This window comes from Callorhinchus milii, unplaced genomic scaffold, assembly GCF_018977255.1.
Source record: "Callorhinchus milii isolate IMCB2004 unplaced genomic scaffold, IMCB_Cmil_1.0 Scaffold1, whole genome shotgun sequence".
In the NCBI taxonomy this organism is placed as follows: domain Eukaryota; kingdom Metazoa; phylum Chordata; class Chondrichthyes; order Chimaeriformes; family Callorhinchidae; genus Callorhinchus; species Callorhinchus milii.
In genome coordinates, this window is record NW_024704742.1 from 29,856,260 (window position 1) to 29,871,920 (window position 15,661).

Consider the following 15,661-nt stretch of genomic DNA (forward strand, 5'->3'; position numbering starts at 1 on the left):
GGGAGCATATAGAGGGTGAAGAGGAGGGGACCAAGGACAGAGCCCTGAGGGACACCACATGAGACAGTGCGGGGGGTGGAGGAGAAGCCATTCGTCGAGACGAAGTGAAGACGGTGAGAAAGGTACGACCTAAACCATTCAAGGACAGTGCCTTGAAGGTTGAGGTGGGAGGACAAGCGGTGGAGTAGGATAGCGTGGTCGACCGTATCGAATGCTGCCGATAGGTCGAGGAGGACGAGGAGACAGAGGGAGCCCTGGTCACAGATGGTCAGGATATCATTGGTGACCTTGACCAGGGCAGTTTCTGTGCTATGGGCAGAAAGGTACGGATAGGAGAAAGGTGATGAAGATTGAGAAAGTGCAAAACTCCAAAAAAAAACAAAGTGTTGTTCAAGTTTCTAGTTTGGCTTCTCACTTAAGACAATCTGAAGCTCCAAAGTTCGCTTCCCTAAAGTCACGCATCACTGGAACCAAGTGCAATGATCACTGGGAGCACCAGTGTTGGCACACTTCCTTGCTGCAAGACATTTTATGCCTCTTTAAAATGGAATTGACGAAACATTTGAAAAATATATTCAAGGGTATTGGGAAAGAAAAGCAAATTGAATTTCAGTCAGTGAGTATTGTTGGTAGGTTTCTCCTGGCAGTGCACACAATGGGCTTTTTATCGCTCCTACCTGTTTAGGCATCTTTGTTTTTTGGGGCAGCTGAGTGTCTGACACATTTAGAAACCCATCATCATGCTTTAGAGTATCCTAACCAAGTTGAGAACAAAGTCTTTGGGCTAAGCTGCTGAATAGCCCTGAAACTTCCCAACACAGTGACATTTGAGGAACATCTTTCCTCACCAGATTTCCTATGTTATCGAGATGATCGCTTGAAAATTATTTGCTTCTGCTGCATTTTAATCTATGGTACAAGAGTGCTCTAGGAAACTCGCAGTCAGTTCTTGTTACTGTCAATTTCAATTTGCCGGCTCAAGAAGTGACGGTAAGAGTGACATGCCAATAACAAGATTTCATTCCAATGTAATACAGCCGTCCTCAGAGAAACAGTCAGAAGGAATGTGCAATGAAAATCACTCAAAAATAAGTCAGTCAGTCGCTTACAATGGTGACAGCTCCAGCAGATTTACTCATATAGAGAGAGATGCAAACCCTTGCCTCTGAATGACAGGATATGAGAATGATAATATAGGTGCATGGTATTAAGTGTATAAGAACACTGGGTGTAAAATCTGATAATAGGTGCAGACTGCCAATAAAGCTAGTTACATTATCAAATACAAAATGAATAGGGAAAGACTACTATAGGTGACACAAATGACAATGGTAACTCACTACAGATTGTCTTGAACTGCTTAGAACTCCTGACTTGTTGCAATGCCAGAACTGGGTTCTACAAACAAAATACTGTGCAAGCAGCAAAAAAAAAGGAAAGAAAAGAACATAACTGTGTTTGGATCACTTGTTGCCCTACCTTCTTGCTCCAGTCAAGCCTAAGAAAATCCAATGGATAATGCAGTAATAATGACGCAAATGTAAAGGGGTAGCCTGTTGACGCTGTCAGGACTCGGGCACATGAAGAATAACCATTTGAGCGAGATATTGGAGGACAGCAAATACCCCTGGCATCATAAGCCAGCATGAGTCAGCACTTTCGCACAAGGAGGGGGAAAAAAAACTTTCAAAATTTATTAAATAGAGAGGTGGAAATGAAACATTTGGTGTGATAACTACCACTGACAATTTTAATGGCATCGTTAGAATTTCCGCTCCTCTTGATGCTCCATTTACCGCTGAGTTAAGACAGAATTCCATGAGATGACATTAAAATGTTCCAATCTTTAATCCATCAGATTCAATGTTGGGCATGGGTTGACTTCATGGCCACTGGAAACAACTGGCCTCAACCCCCTCAACCCACACACACAGGGTTAGGAGGATGCTTCAACCATGGTTAAGCACAATTCAATAAATAAAGGAAGGTGGTTTCAATTACTGTATATTAAGAAACTACCAAGGAGGCAATTGTATCAACAAGATCACAAGAGGTTTTGATGAATAACAACAATTTGCATTTATATAGCGTCCTTCACTGGGATAGTGTCTCGGAGCACTTAATGAAGAATCCCCTTTAGCCCATTTTACCTCACTCTTCTAGAATACCTATCTTGCCATCCTCCCTTTACAGGAGCAAGCTGTTTTTTTAAAATTATCCCAGCGTCCTGATTTCAACAACATTTGCTGGCAATCCTTTCCAGCTGTTAATTACTCTCTGAGTAAAGAAATACTTCCTGGTGTCTGTCCTGAAACTGTGACCTCTTGGACTTGGTGAATCTGAAATTATTATTCAGAGTTTCTCAATTCCATTTAAGATCTTTTATACCTCTATAAGGTCCCCTTTGAGACGTCTCTTTTGAAGACTTAAGAGCCTAGCTTGTCTAATCGTTGCTCATTGTACATTCCTCTAAGACTGGAGATCATGTTTGTCACTCTCCTCTAGGGCCAATACAGTATGTTGCAGTGACAGCAACTGTATTCAGTACTTCAGTAATAATAATACTTTTGATATTTGATGTAACACCTTATGTCATCCTGTGCTTCGCAGGATTTACTGTATAGGTTAGTGACTGTGTATTTGTGGACAAATGCGGCAGCCAATATATGCACAGCAGCAATATCCCACAAACAGCAATGCAATAAGTAGGATTGATAAATATATGTGGTTCCTGCAACAATCTACAGATTTGGAATTGCTGACGATCTAGGCTGTATTCCACAGAATCATTAACCCCCACAAAAAGCATCTACCTCAACAATATTCAGTGTACTCAATGCACTGCAGCTCCAAAGCAATCAAACACCTAGGGCCGCAGAGCATTTGTTGTCAAGCTGTGAAATTTTCATGGCAAGAGATTTCTTTTTGGCTCCAGCCGGATTTGAGCTGAATCGTGGCATTCAAAACTGATCTATCTCCAGGTTCTGCATGTTTCCTCGCAGACCTGTAACAACAGAGGAAATAATTACAGTAAAAAAATGTATTGCATTTTTAAGACCATCACAGCACACTTGAACATAATAAAACAGAAACCCTTTAATGCGGATTATTTACGCTCTTTAAAGGGAGGCATCCAAGTATGTGAAATTCCACGAAGCCGCACAGAAAACAGACGCACAATTTGCTTTGGGGCTACATGGTCGAAACATTGTGCTGATGTTTTCTAGCTGCTGTTTGGTGGGGTGGCACAGTGGTGCTCGGTGGTGGGTGTGTGCCCACAGTCTTCCACAAGGTGGCTACTGATCTCAAGATCCTATGCATAAATCCTGTCTGAATTCCAATCTTGATTTTAACCCTATTGATGCTGCCAATGCACATTTGGCAGCATCAGTACTCCACAACATGAGTAATTGTTCCCCTGAGGGTTCCCAAGGTGTCTTCAGTTGGGTGCCCCCACCCCTTCCCACTTCCCTCTTTCCATGTTAATGTCGCGTCAGAAATTGATAGGGCCACTTCGACGATGTGACCCTGTCAATCTTCAGTCAGGCCAGTTTTGAGCGAATGAAAATAACTCTTAAAAAAGTTGTTACAGTTTACCAGCAAAGAAATCACAGCACAGAAGGAGGTCATTCATCCCATTTTGGTGCGAGTCCCGACAAGAATTTACCACTCTAATCCTAAAACCCTCACCACATCCTTTATTTAAAAAATAATAATCCTACATTTGATACACCAAGAGGATGTCTCAAAGTGCTTCACAAGAGTTATTGTAAATTATAGGGAATGTATTTGTAGGCAAATGCAGCAGCCAATTTTCACGAATGACCACTTTAATTTAAGGGATTGCTGGCCAGGTCTCCAGGAGAAACTTCCTACTTTTTCAAATATCAAGCTACAGTATGAATTGTTTATGACGTTAATACTGAAATAATGATGAGAAATGTGATGCAGAGGCAGCAGCAGCACTTTATAAAACATTTCACAACCTCTCTGGAAATTTGCCATCCTCTTCACTAATTTCTAGGTACTATTAAGTCTGTCAGTCAGTAATTTAGAAAGAAAGCTTACCCCGACAATCACAGGACCATTACACTGCCAAAAATCTGTCTGCACAACCTTATACCTTGGTGAGTATCTCAATAATTGATTGCAACCTTTCCTGTGTGACTAGATAAGTCCAGCTCTTAATTAAATTATTGACTAATAACAGAAGAGGAGTGGCGAGAAACGTATATAGATGAGGCAATTCAATATCCTATTTCAATAAGATGACGTAGGGACAATTTACAGGGAGCTTTCAGGAGGAGACATAGTCTTAAACTGAAAATCACTGTCGTGATCAAGACAGCATTTCTTTACAGAGGTTTATGAAGTGGAATGTTCTGCCCCAGAAAGCTGTTAAGGCAGAATCAATAAGGATGTATAATGATAGACAGATACTTGGATAAAGTAGAAAAGGGCATGTCGAAAGGGCGGGGAATTGGGATTAAAAGACTTGCCAAAATCTATTGAACTGGTGGAACAACCTCAATGGGTTTAACATCCACCTCCCGTTCCTGTTTTTCTTTGTTCCTGTGTCCTACCGCACATATTGCATATCCTAGTATTAATAATAATACTTGCATTTGATATTGCGCCTCATCATGTCATTGAGATGTTTCGAAGTACTTCACAGAATATACTGTAAAGTGAATTGACTGTATATTTTGTGGGCGAAACGTGACAGCCAATTGCGCACAACAGTGTCCTACAAACAGTCGTGGATTGAGATACCAAATTATTATATTATGTTTATTCTTTTGAAGGATTATTACTTCTGGAAAGAGTTCTACCAATCGACTAACAACTGGGTTTCTACTCACTGCTTGATAAACAGTGGCATGTGGAGTAAGAAAACTTGCCTAACATTTCACCCTTCCACAAATTAAACCAGGGTCCTCTCGCTTGCAAGATGAGTGCTCTAACCAATACTCCACAGGATTCTTGTATTATAATGTATGAGTCAGACTGGATGTTCCAAAATGCTTGGATTGCTTTAGTCATTTTGTGTTGATTCTTGACACGAACAGAACAAAGCAAATCGAGTAGACAATACACCAACCAAAATGTGCTAAGAACTAAATAAGGTTCTTGTGAAAACTATTTAGACTTTTGATTACAGTGAACAATAAAGAAGGAAGAAAGAATAAAAGAGATGACAATATTTAAATCTTGGGGGCAAATTCCATTTTTATGATAGGTGTCAGAAGTGGAATCAATACTTATAGCAATCCAATGGATAATGTTGCAGAAGAATATTATATTCAGTGGAGCAAACCAGTTTTGAATACTGCTGGATGAATATGTAAATGCCAGTTTACTTGCAGTCCTGCTGTGCTTACGTGCTGCTATTTTCATAGCTGAGTGCCAGAGAGATATGGCCCTCACTGTGACAGGAGTTAAAGGCAACATTCATACATCTGCCATTTGCAACTTCTGCCTCACTAGAAATCTTTTACATCTTCTTTGGTTCTTTGGTCAGCAGGAAAAAAAGCGAGCAGAGAAGGGTTTTCCGTGGAAATACTGGGGTCTATTTACTGACGAGCAGGATTCACCATCGGTGATTAACAGGGAGTTACTAATGGAGAATCCTGACGGTAGCTGGCACCAAATCATAGCCGACTCGATTTGCTTTGAATTATAGCTTTAGAATTTGGATAATAGGAATTAACCATGATATACTGCCATTTACTGGTGGAATTCTAGAATTGTTGGCCTCTCTGAGTCGCTACTAATGAATCTTGTGGCGAACCACTGCTTTATAGACACCAAAAACTTTATCCCATCACACAATACTACACAAGTGATAGTAGACATATTGCCTGTGTTGCTCTTCCATGCCTCTCAGATGTTGAACGTTCCACAAAGATTCACATTGTCCCCATACCACACAATAATAATAATAAATCAATCACTCTGTCCACGACTGTTTGTTGGGACACTACTGTGTGCAATTGGCTGCCACATTTCACCCACAAAATATACAGTCAATTCACATTACAGTATGTTCTATAAAGTGCTTTGAGACATCTCGAAGACTTGATAAGGCGCTGTATCAAATACAAGGATTTTTATTATTGCTGAAATGTGACAGAGAGTTGGTGAGAATGGGGAACTCACTGCCAGAAGCTGTGGTTGAAGCAAAGAGCTTCAATGCATTTACAAGGAAAATTATACATGAGTGAGAAGAGAATATAGAGGAGTATAGGTGAGGGGAATAGGAGGGGTAGTGTCTTGTGAGGAGTATTAAGCACAGGCATGGATAGAATAGTTGGGCTAAATGGTCTGCTTCTGTGCTGTAGGTTTCTATGTAATTCTATGAATTATTTAGCTCATTTTCATCATTATGTTCCATCCTCCCTCCTCTTTCCCCCCCTCGCACCGCGAAAGGACAAGGAAATAGAATTTAATTCTAAATGTATTTATAAACTGAACAGTAGCACTCGCTGCTTCCTCCATTCTTTCAGTCCTAACTTGGCAGCGAGCCTCAGCACAACCCATGGAAGCTTCATTTCACACATACTAACTTTACACTGTGTTGAAGTGAAATGTGCTGCAAAAAAAAATGTGCGCGATTTTATTTTCCAGGCATGTACTCCACTTTAAGTACATACTCCACCAGAAGCTGGTTTCACGAGCGTCACTGCACCAAGGCATGCTGTCATACCAGAGAATTAATAGAGAAGTACAGTATTCCCAAGGTCAGACCTTTCAGTGAGCTTTTCAGTTTTAGACCCAGAAGACAAACACATTGAATGAATAAAACTTTTTTTCTAACAGTACAGGCAGAAAGAGATTATGTTTTGCATGAAAAGAAAAAGGGGATCTCACTGAAAATAAGTGAGACTTGGCAGGTCTGATATTATTAGGTTTGAATAAGGTGTCTCACATGAGTACACATTTTAACCCTCCCAGGAAGCAGGTTAATAATAATAGTAACAATAATAATCCTTGTATTTGATATAGTGCCTTATCACGTCATTGAGACGTTTCAAAGCGCTTCACAGAATATACAATAAACTGAATCGACTGTGTGTTTTGTGGGCGAGATTGATAAAACACAGCATTACACCTAGGAGGAAGGGGGACAGAGGAAAGCAAAGCTGTGTGGTTAGGATCTATCTGTGTTCTCTGATCATTAAAAACATGTAGTGAAGGTTTTTATTTGTTTGATACCCAACAATAACATCACAAGAGCATCTGGCAGAGATGCAGCCAAACGAGGAAGCAATTTTACACATTGCTTTATCACCCTTCTGATGTAGCTTATCGATCCTAATTTGACCTGCAAAACTCGCGAGGAAATTAATACAAAGCAGTGGAGTGTGAAGTTCTGAGACTGTATGGCAGAATGGAAAGTCAAAGAGTGAGATTTTCAGAGGAGGCTCTGCACATGTTGTTTAGTTGGAGCTCAAGCAGTGCTGCCACATTTTATAATGTGGGGAGTTCTCCCCTTACCCCAATATGCAAAACAGCCAACAGAGGTGGTCAGAGATATGCCCATCACACAGTTCTACCCTGGCTCTACTGGCTCCCTATCACTGAATGAATCGATTTCAAGATCCTCAAACTTGTTTTCAAATGCCTTCATGCCCTAGCACCTCCCTACCTCTCTGATTTACTTACTCACAAACCCATTAACCCCTGCCTCCGCTCGACTGGCTCCGGCCTCCTGCTTATCCCTCATGCCCTCCATTTCACCATTGATATCCGTGCTTTCAGCCACTACACCCAGAAACTCTGGAACACTTTGTCCCTATCCCTTCTTCTTGGCCCTTCCTTCCTGAAGACCTTCCTCTTCGACCGTGCCTACAGTGACCTCCCTTTCGCCCCAGCTTGGCGTTGTGGACTGTCAAGTGCTCTGGGATAATGCCTTGTGTGAGGGGTGCTATATAAATGCAAGTTGGTGTTGCTGTTGAGTTGACCACCTTACAAAGATTTACAAAGAATAGAGCACGATACAGCACGGCAACAGGCCACTCGGCCCAACCAGTCTGTGCCGATGTTTATACTTCACACAAATCTTCACCCATTCTTTAATCTGTCTCATGCTCTTCTATTCCCCTCTCCCGGAAATACTTCTTTGCATAGCATTTATTATTGTGATAATCATTCTTCCATTTGGTATAACACCTATGAATGTCTCAAAGCACTTAAAGAGTTTTCTGCAAAGTATGGTAATTGTGTATTGGAGGCAATAATAGCAGCTAATTTGGAAACAGCAATGTCTGGCATCCCCAAACCTTGACTCTTGCCAAGCTGTGCCTAATTCTCTCCAGAATTAGGTAAATAGGATACAACCCTCTGGGGAGAAAATGTTAATTCCATTTCAGACACGGGAATTTCCATGTGTAGGTGGCATACATGGAACTGTCAGTCCCGTTTGTATTCTCTTAAGCATGGTGATGGGTTCCCCCATGTGTCAGACACCCAGCATTCTTGCATTTCTATAAATGTTATTTTGACTTGTTTGGGAATTTCCCACAGGAATGTTTAATGAGGACAGACTGACTGTCTGTCCTCATGTTTGCTAATTGACTAATATTCTGTGAGATGTGACAATGGGACTTTGAGAATCACAATTATTTTACACTTTTACAAGGTGCCCCCTTTGGCTGCCTAGCCATTGCAAACCTGTGCTTTATTTTGAGTATTTGCCCTTTAAACTGAAGGATAGATAGCCCCATGGCACAGGGTGTAAGTACTACACAAGCAGAGTGGTAGGACATGGCTATTGGTGACATTCTGAGCTCAGCATTGCAGTTTCAACCATGATCTTGTACTTGTGAAGAGATTTATTTGGTCTGAGATGTCTCTTGTTGGGAATGTATGCACAAGACGTGACACATTCCTAATAACTCCCCATTGAGAGAAAACACGTTTTTCATGAAATGGCACACAGAAAGCAATTGTGTATAACAGATGGGAGTAGCAGCACAGTGTGCACAATACACTGCACTTTGGAGATGGGAGAAATTGACAAGAGTTGTTATTAGAGAAACTGAGTTCATGAAGATGATTCATTGTTCGGTGAACCTCGCAATCCAACGACTGACAACAACAATAATGATAATACTAATCCTTGCATTTGATATGGTGCTTTATAATGTTGTTGAGACGTCTCAAAGTGCTTCACAGGATACCTGTAAAGTGGATTGACTGTGTATTTTGTGGGCGAAATGCGAAACATTGGTAAACAGGAACAGGAGAAAGCCATTCACCCCATTAAGCACATCCCACCATTTTATTAGACCTTGTCAGATCTTTTAATCGCATTACTCATGCCTGTTAACAACTCTACAACCCAAGAATCTGTTTATCTCTCTTTTAAACATTCCTATTGATTCCAGCTCTACAGCTTTCTGGGACAGAGCATTCCACTTCTTCACAACCTTCTGTGTAAAGAAATGCTTCCTGACCTCAATTCTCAATGAGATGAAGCACAAAATGTCTTAAACCTGATTGTAATGATTGTATCATTGATAACCTCCTACACAACTCTGGATATGAGGTCATTAGTAGACCTAAGTTGTGCACTAAATTCTGGACGAAACCCAGAAGACAGTTCAAGGTGTTGCGGATTCAAAAAGGGCAGATTTTGGTTTCTTAATGTGAGCCGAGAAACCAAGTGGACAAAAAAAACATCTGCAATAGATATATATTAAACATGGTGGAGGGGAGGGGGAAAGAAAGAGAAGGTGAAATTCAACTAAAATAGAGAAAACAATAGCAATTTTTTTACATAAAATGATTCAACATGTAGCCATGTTGTTGATCACCCGCAGCAGAGTGGATTTATTACTTATTAGGTTCAGGTTATTGCTAGATATTAAAAGCCAGTTAACAGTCTGTTGAAGGCATCATTAATATCACACGGCATGAAGGAACAGCACTCTTGACCTTTTTGCTCACATTTGGTGGCACTTTGTGCCCAGATTCCAGGGAAGGATGGGGAAGAGGAAACAGACCGTTGTATTATTTTCTTTACAAGATACATTATTCCTGTATTATCATTCTCTGCGCTAATTAAATTCTATGGATCACTGAAAGGACACTGTGTTTCAGCAGAGTTATGTTTCAGCAGAGACAGCAACATCTCAGAAAATGACTACTTCATTAATGCTCTGAGGCACCAATGCTGCTTCAGCACCTCTGTAGCCTGGTGTCACGGTGAAACCTTCAGCACCCAGATGTCCAGTGTGCTCAGCGAGAATTCTCTATCAGCCAAGGGCGTGATGGGGCACAGGGAAAAAAATAGTTTGGATGAGTTGACCTAGTGTGTTCTTGCAGTTTCCTTTATTGTGACAAAAAGACACCTGACTCTCTGCTTGGAAGATTTTCACAATGAATTCAATTGAAATTCTGGATTAACACGTACACACATAGATGCAGACAAGCAGATAAAAACATACGCAGACATAAACACACACAGACAGGCAAACAAATCGATTCACACAGACAAACAACCACATACACACAGCCAAACGGCCACATACACACAGCTAAACGAATGCATCCACACTGGCAAACAAACACATATGCAAGCAAAAAATAAACAAATATACAAACATACACACAGGCAAACAAACAAACACGAACACTCATGCAAACAAATATACACACAGACAAACAAACAAAACAACAACAACAACTTGCACTGATATAGTGCCCTCCACGTAGGGTAACATCTCAGGGTTAGGATTAGCGTCTCAGAGAGTTTAAACACAGACAAACCGGCAAACAAACACAAAATCACAAACATACTGTATTTTCACGTCAGCAACATTTTCAGAATTAGACTCTTTTTCCAAATTAGTTTCTTTATTACAAAAACACAATGTGCATTCAGCACATTCCAGGGCTGGAACATTCCAGTAACTAATTTGTCCTGGCAATGTGTTAGCGACAGGGAGTGAAAAGGCAAAGCAGCTCAAAAGCCTGTGGTGGCTGGCCTCCTCCTAAGTCTCTGGTGTTTGGTATTGTTTACTTGCTCCTTGCTCCCTGCCAGCAGCCCCCTGTGGAACCTCTTCCCTCCCGCTGTATAATCCCTCCTCTGTTTCAAAGGTGCATTCTCTTCTTCTTCCCATCCAATCCTCAGTTTAACTGACAGCTCTTGGTGGGTGAAAACTTAATTGGAGAATATCCTACTTCAAGGTGGTGAAAACAAGGCAGTAGCTCCCTGCTCGTGGCCACCCATCAGAGAACAGTTGCTTCACTGGTTCATACTGCTGAATATTTGCTGTCTAACGTTATGCTTCAATATTGGGTTTGAAAACGAGACGGGATTCACAAATAGAGACTCAAATTTGGTATCGGTGTATTTGGCCGATAACCATCACTACAGGGTGTTCACAAAGTCCTGTTAACCCCATGTTGGCCGTGAGGTACTGACAATTACCGGCAGAATTTACTGATAGAGAAGCTTTGTCCTTGACATTGCGAGTCACCACTTTTCTGACACTCTTACTGAAAGTTTCATCTATTGGCTCTCTCTCTCCTGTACAGGAATGCAAATGGACTATTTTATGTCAAGTCCCGCCTGAAAACCTTGTGCTTACGGTCACCTTCCCCTGGTCTCCGGCTCGGAGTCAGGCTCCGCCATTGTTAAGCGCTCTGAGACACTACCCTGTGTGGAGGACGCTATATAAGTGCAAGTTGTTGTTGCATGTTTCTGCTAAAATAGATAGATGCTGTACAGATTGCACTTTTCCAGCATCCTCGAGGCCTCCAGGCAGAAACACACAATTACATTCTTTATTTCTATTGTCCTAGATCAGTATGATAGAGCTACCCAATGATTAACAACATGAGGTCCTAGGTTTCATCCTCCATTTTACCCAGTTCCTGATCTGAGCTGAACAAGGAAAGAGGTGGCTGCAACACCTTTTCACATGGGGCCAAAGGGATTAAAACAAATGCAATATGAAAGAACTTTACAATTCAGAAAATATTTCATTGCAGTTTATACAATTAAATCAGTAATAATCTGTGCATTTCATATAACCCCGCAAATGCCAAGAACGTTTCAAAGTGTTTCTGTGTAAAAGTGATTATATTTGTAAGGAATGTTCACTTACAAAATACACAGTCACCACAATTTACAGTAATTCCTATGATGTGCTTTTAGATGCCTCGATGATGTGATAACGTGCTATATTAAATGCAAGAATTATTATTAACGCGAGGGCCAATTTGCAAACAACAATGTCTCACAAACAGCCCTGAAGTGAATGACCAAGTTTATCTGGAGAATTATTGGCAAGGACACTGGGAGAAACTCCCTTCTCTTTATGAATAGTAACATAGGATCTTCAACATCCACCAGAGTAGGCAGATGGGATCTGAGTTTAACATCTCATTGAAAGGACGGCACTTCCAGCCATGCAGCGCTCCCCAGCACTGTAGTGTAGTATCGCCTTAGAATATAATTTAAAAGTTCTGATGTAGGGTTGGAACCCATAACCTTCTGACTCAGAGGCGAGAGTGCTACCTATCAAGCCTATTGGAGATTGTGCAACAGAAACTTGGTTACTAANTTTTTTCTCAGCATTCCTAGGAATTGAGCAATGTTAATACGGTGAATCACGACTGGTTTTCTCGTTCAAAGAGGCGTGTTGTCTACTGTCACCTTGTGGTTTCTAAATGGATTGCAGCAGCAGCAGCAATTATCAGAGTTCTCAGAATTTCACTGTATTAATAATAATAATCCTTGCATTTCATATTGCACCTTATTATGTCGTTGAGATATCTCAAAGCACTTCAGAGAATATAGTATAAAGTGGATTGACTGTATATTTTATTAGTAATAGATCCTAGACCCCAGTACACGATGAGAGTGCTACCATTGCGCCAGTGTGTGTGTCAGCCTGGTGCAGTGATAGCACTCTTGCCTCTGAGTCAAAAGGTTGTGGGTTCAAGCCCTACGCTGGGTTTTGAAATCGCATATTCTAAACTGACAGTCCAGTGCAGTACTGGGGTATATTGCACTGTCGGAGGCGCTGCTGCATTTCACCCACAAAATACAGACAATCCATTTTACAGAATATCCTGTGAAGCTCTTTGAGATGTCTCAATGAGTGATAAGCTGCTATATCTAATGCAAGGATTATTGTTATTACTACTACTTTGGCCAAAGCACAGAAGACCATGTTTCACTAGATCACCTTATATAAATGTATTTTGGACTATTCACGAACAAATAAATAATACCACTCTCCTCCAATGACTCAGTGGACAAAGCATGCTGTGAAACTGAGCCACATAGATCCCAAAACCCCCAGGTTCAACACAACTGATCTCAGCAGGGGTTGAGTATGTACGTGTGAGTGTGTGTAGGTGGGAGAGGGGGTGTGGGGAGAGGGGCAGAGGAGGTGGCGTTGGCCAACAACTTCTCTCAGTGGCTCTGGGCTGGGGTGGGGGGGGGAAGAGGAACAATTAATTGTCTCAAAATATTGACTGGCAGACAGCTTGGATTTAAGCAGGGAGCACATCAGCGGGAAGATAGCAATGCTCCCTGGTGCCGCCTATCTATTAATGAAAGAAAATTAATTTCCCACTAAAGTACTGGCAGCCTCGGGGTGTGTGAAATATTGGTTGTTGGAAAAGCTCTTCATTTGCAACATGTTGGCATGAAGCGAAGGAAATTTAGCTGATCCAATCTTTGCTGTGATTGTATGGTATAGTAAAAGCAATCCACCCACGACCATGGCTTTCCCACAGTATTTCATTCTTTCATCTGGGCTCCGAGTGACTGAGATCTTACCCACGGCATTTCAGCGCTCAGTTTCAATGGCTTGAGGAGATGACCATGGAGCGGTCGCAGTTTTGACACGTTCCTATTTTTCCGGTATGTCCTGTGAACGAGTGCAGATGACCATTGCGGCAGCACAACGGCCCTCACCCCTAATTGTATCCCCCCGTTATGACAAGCGCCCGGTGTACTAGATGGCCTCTGTATCAGTCCCTTCTCTGTATCGTGCAAGTTCCCTCTCTGAGTGAAACTGCACCAATGAGAATTTACACATCACGACAGGTAATCCCAATGGCCTTGGCGAGGCTGGTCAGCACTACAGTTGGTCCCATCAGGGGAGGGAGAATCAGCCACCTAGACCATTCTGCTGGCAAGAGTGCGTTTGTGAATGTGGCTGCAAGACAGGATTAGACTTGGCTGTGGATCCCTTTGATATCCCCCAGGTAGAATTTCTGACACAATCACTGGCAACAAAATGCCAAACACTGTTTTACTAGCATTACTTTGGGAAGATCATTGAACTAGCTTTTGCCATCCCCCTTACTACCTCACTACTAGCCAGTAGCCTCATGCAGTCCTGTAGCGTATTGGTTGGAGCGCTCGCCTTGCCCATCGAGAGGAACCTTAGGCAAGTTTCCTTACTCCACACGCCTCTGTTTACCTAGTAGTAAGTAGGAACCCGGTTGTTAGTTGATTAGTGGATTGCTTTCAGGGGGTAATAATCCCTTCAAAAAAACAAATAAATAGTAATTTGGTCACCCAATCCAAGACTGTTTGTGTGACACTGCTGTGCTCATTGGCTGCCATGTTTCGCCCACACAATGTACAGTCAATCCACTTTACAGTATATTCTGTGAAGTGCTTTGAGACGTCTCAATAATGTGATAAGGTGCTATTATTATTTATTTCACTTTTTTAATAGATCTAAACTAAGGGATGTTCCTCGGTATTGGAGGTGCTGGTTCAGAATCAACTGTATCAATACTGTAGTTAGACTTGTTTTTAATTGAACTATTCACTTCAAAGCGTTTTATCGCTTTTCACTTCAATCCACGACTTTTTGTGGGACACTGCTGTGCGCAATTGGTTGTCGCGTTTCGCCCACAATTCACTTTACAGTATAATCTGTGAAGCGCTTTGAGAAGTTTAGAAGATGTGAAAAGTGTTATATCAAATGCAAGGATGATTATGATTATTATTATGAGTGCATTGTATCAGGAACAGTACATCCTTTTTCTTTGCATTTAACAATTATATTGGCACATTGGCTGCTACATTTGCCCATAAATACACAGTAGTGGGAATTAGAGAAGATTCCCAAGGTGTGAAGAAGTCGATGTTCAGGCTAATTGACTGAACTGTACCAAATAGAAACAGTAAATACTGTTCCCTGAAGTTTATGTTGACTTTGATTGCAGAAGTGCAAGAGTGCTACCATTGCGCCAATGTGTGCGTCACTCTGGTGCAGTGGTAGCAGTGTTGCAGTGTTAGTGAGGTCGCCCCCTCCCTTGCCTCGTTCAAGGCCTGTCTCAGGACGTTCCTCTTCGACCTTGCCTTGGGTCACCCTCCTACTCCTCCCTCCCCTCCACTCCTCCTGATTCCAACCCACAGACACTATATAAGTAATGAAAGTAAATTCCTTGACTGTCCAGCACCTCGAGACGTCCTCCCGACATGAAAAGCGCTATATAAAAGTAATTTGTTGTTTTTGTCAGAGCGGGATGGGAGTTGAAGGGGAGAGCTAGAGTTAGTCAGGTTCACACGGTTTGGATGTATGGTGCTGGGTTTCCTCATGTGTCAGACACAAATGTCTGGCCCCCAAAAATAAGAATGACACCATCTATTCACAATATAAAGAAGGACGGGGGAGGG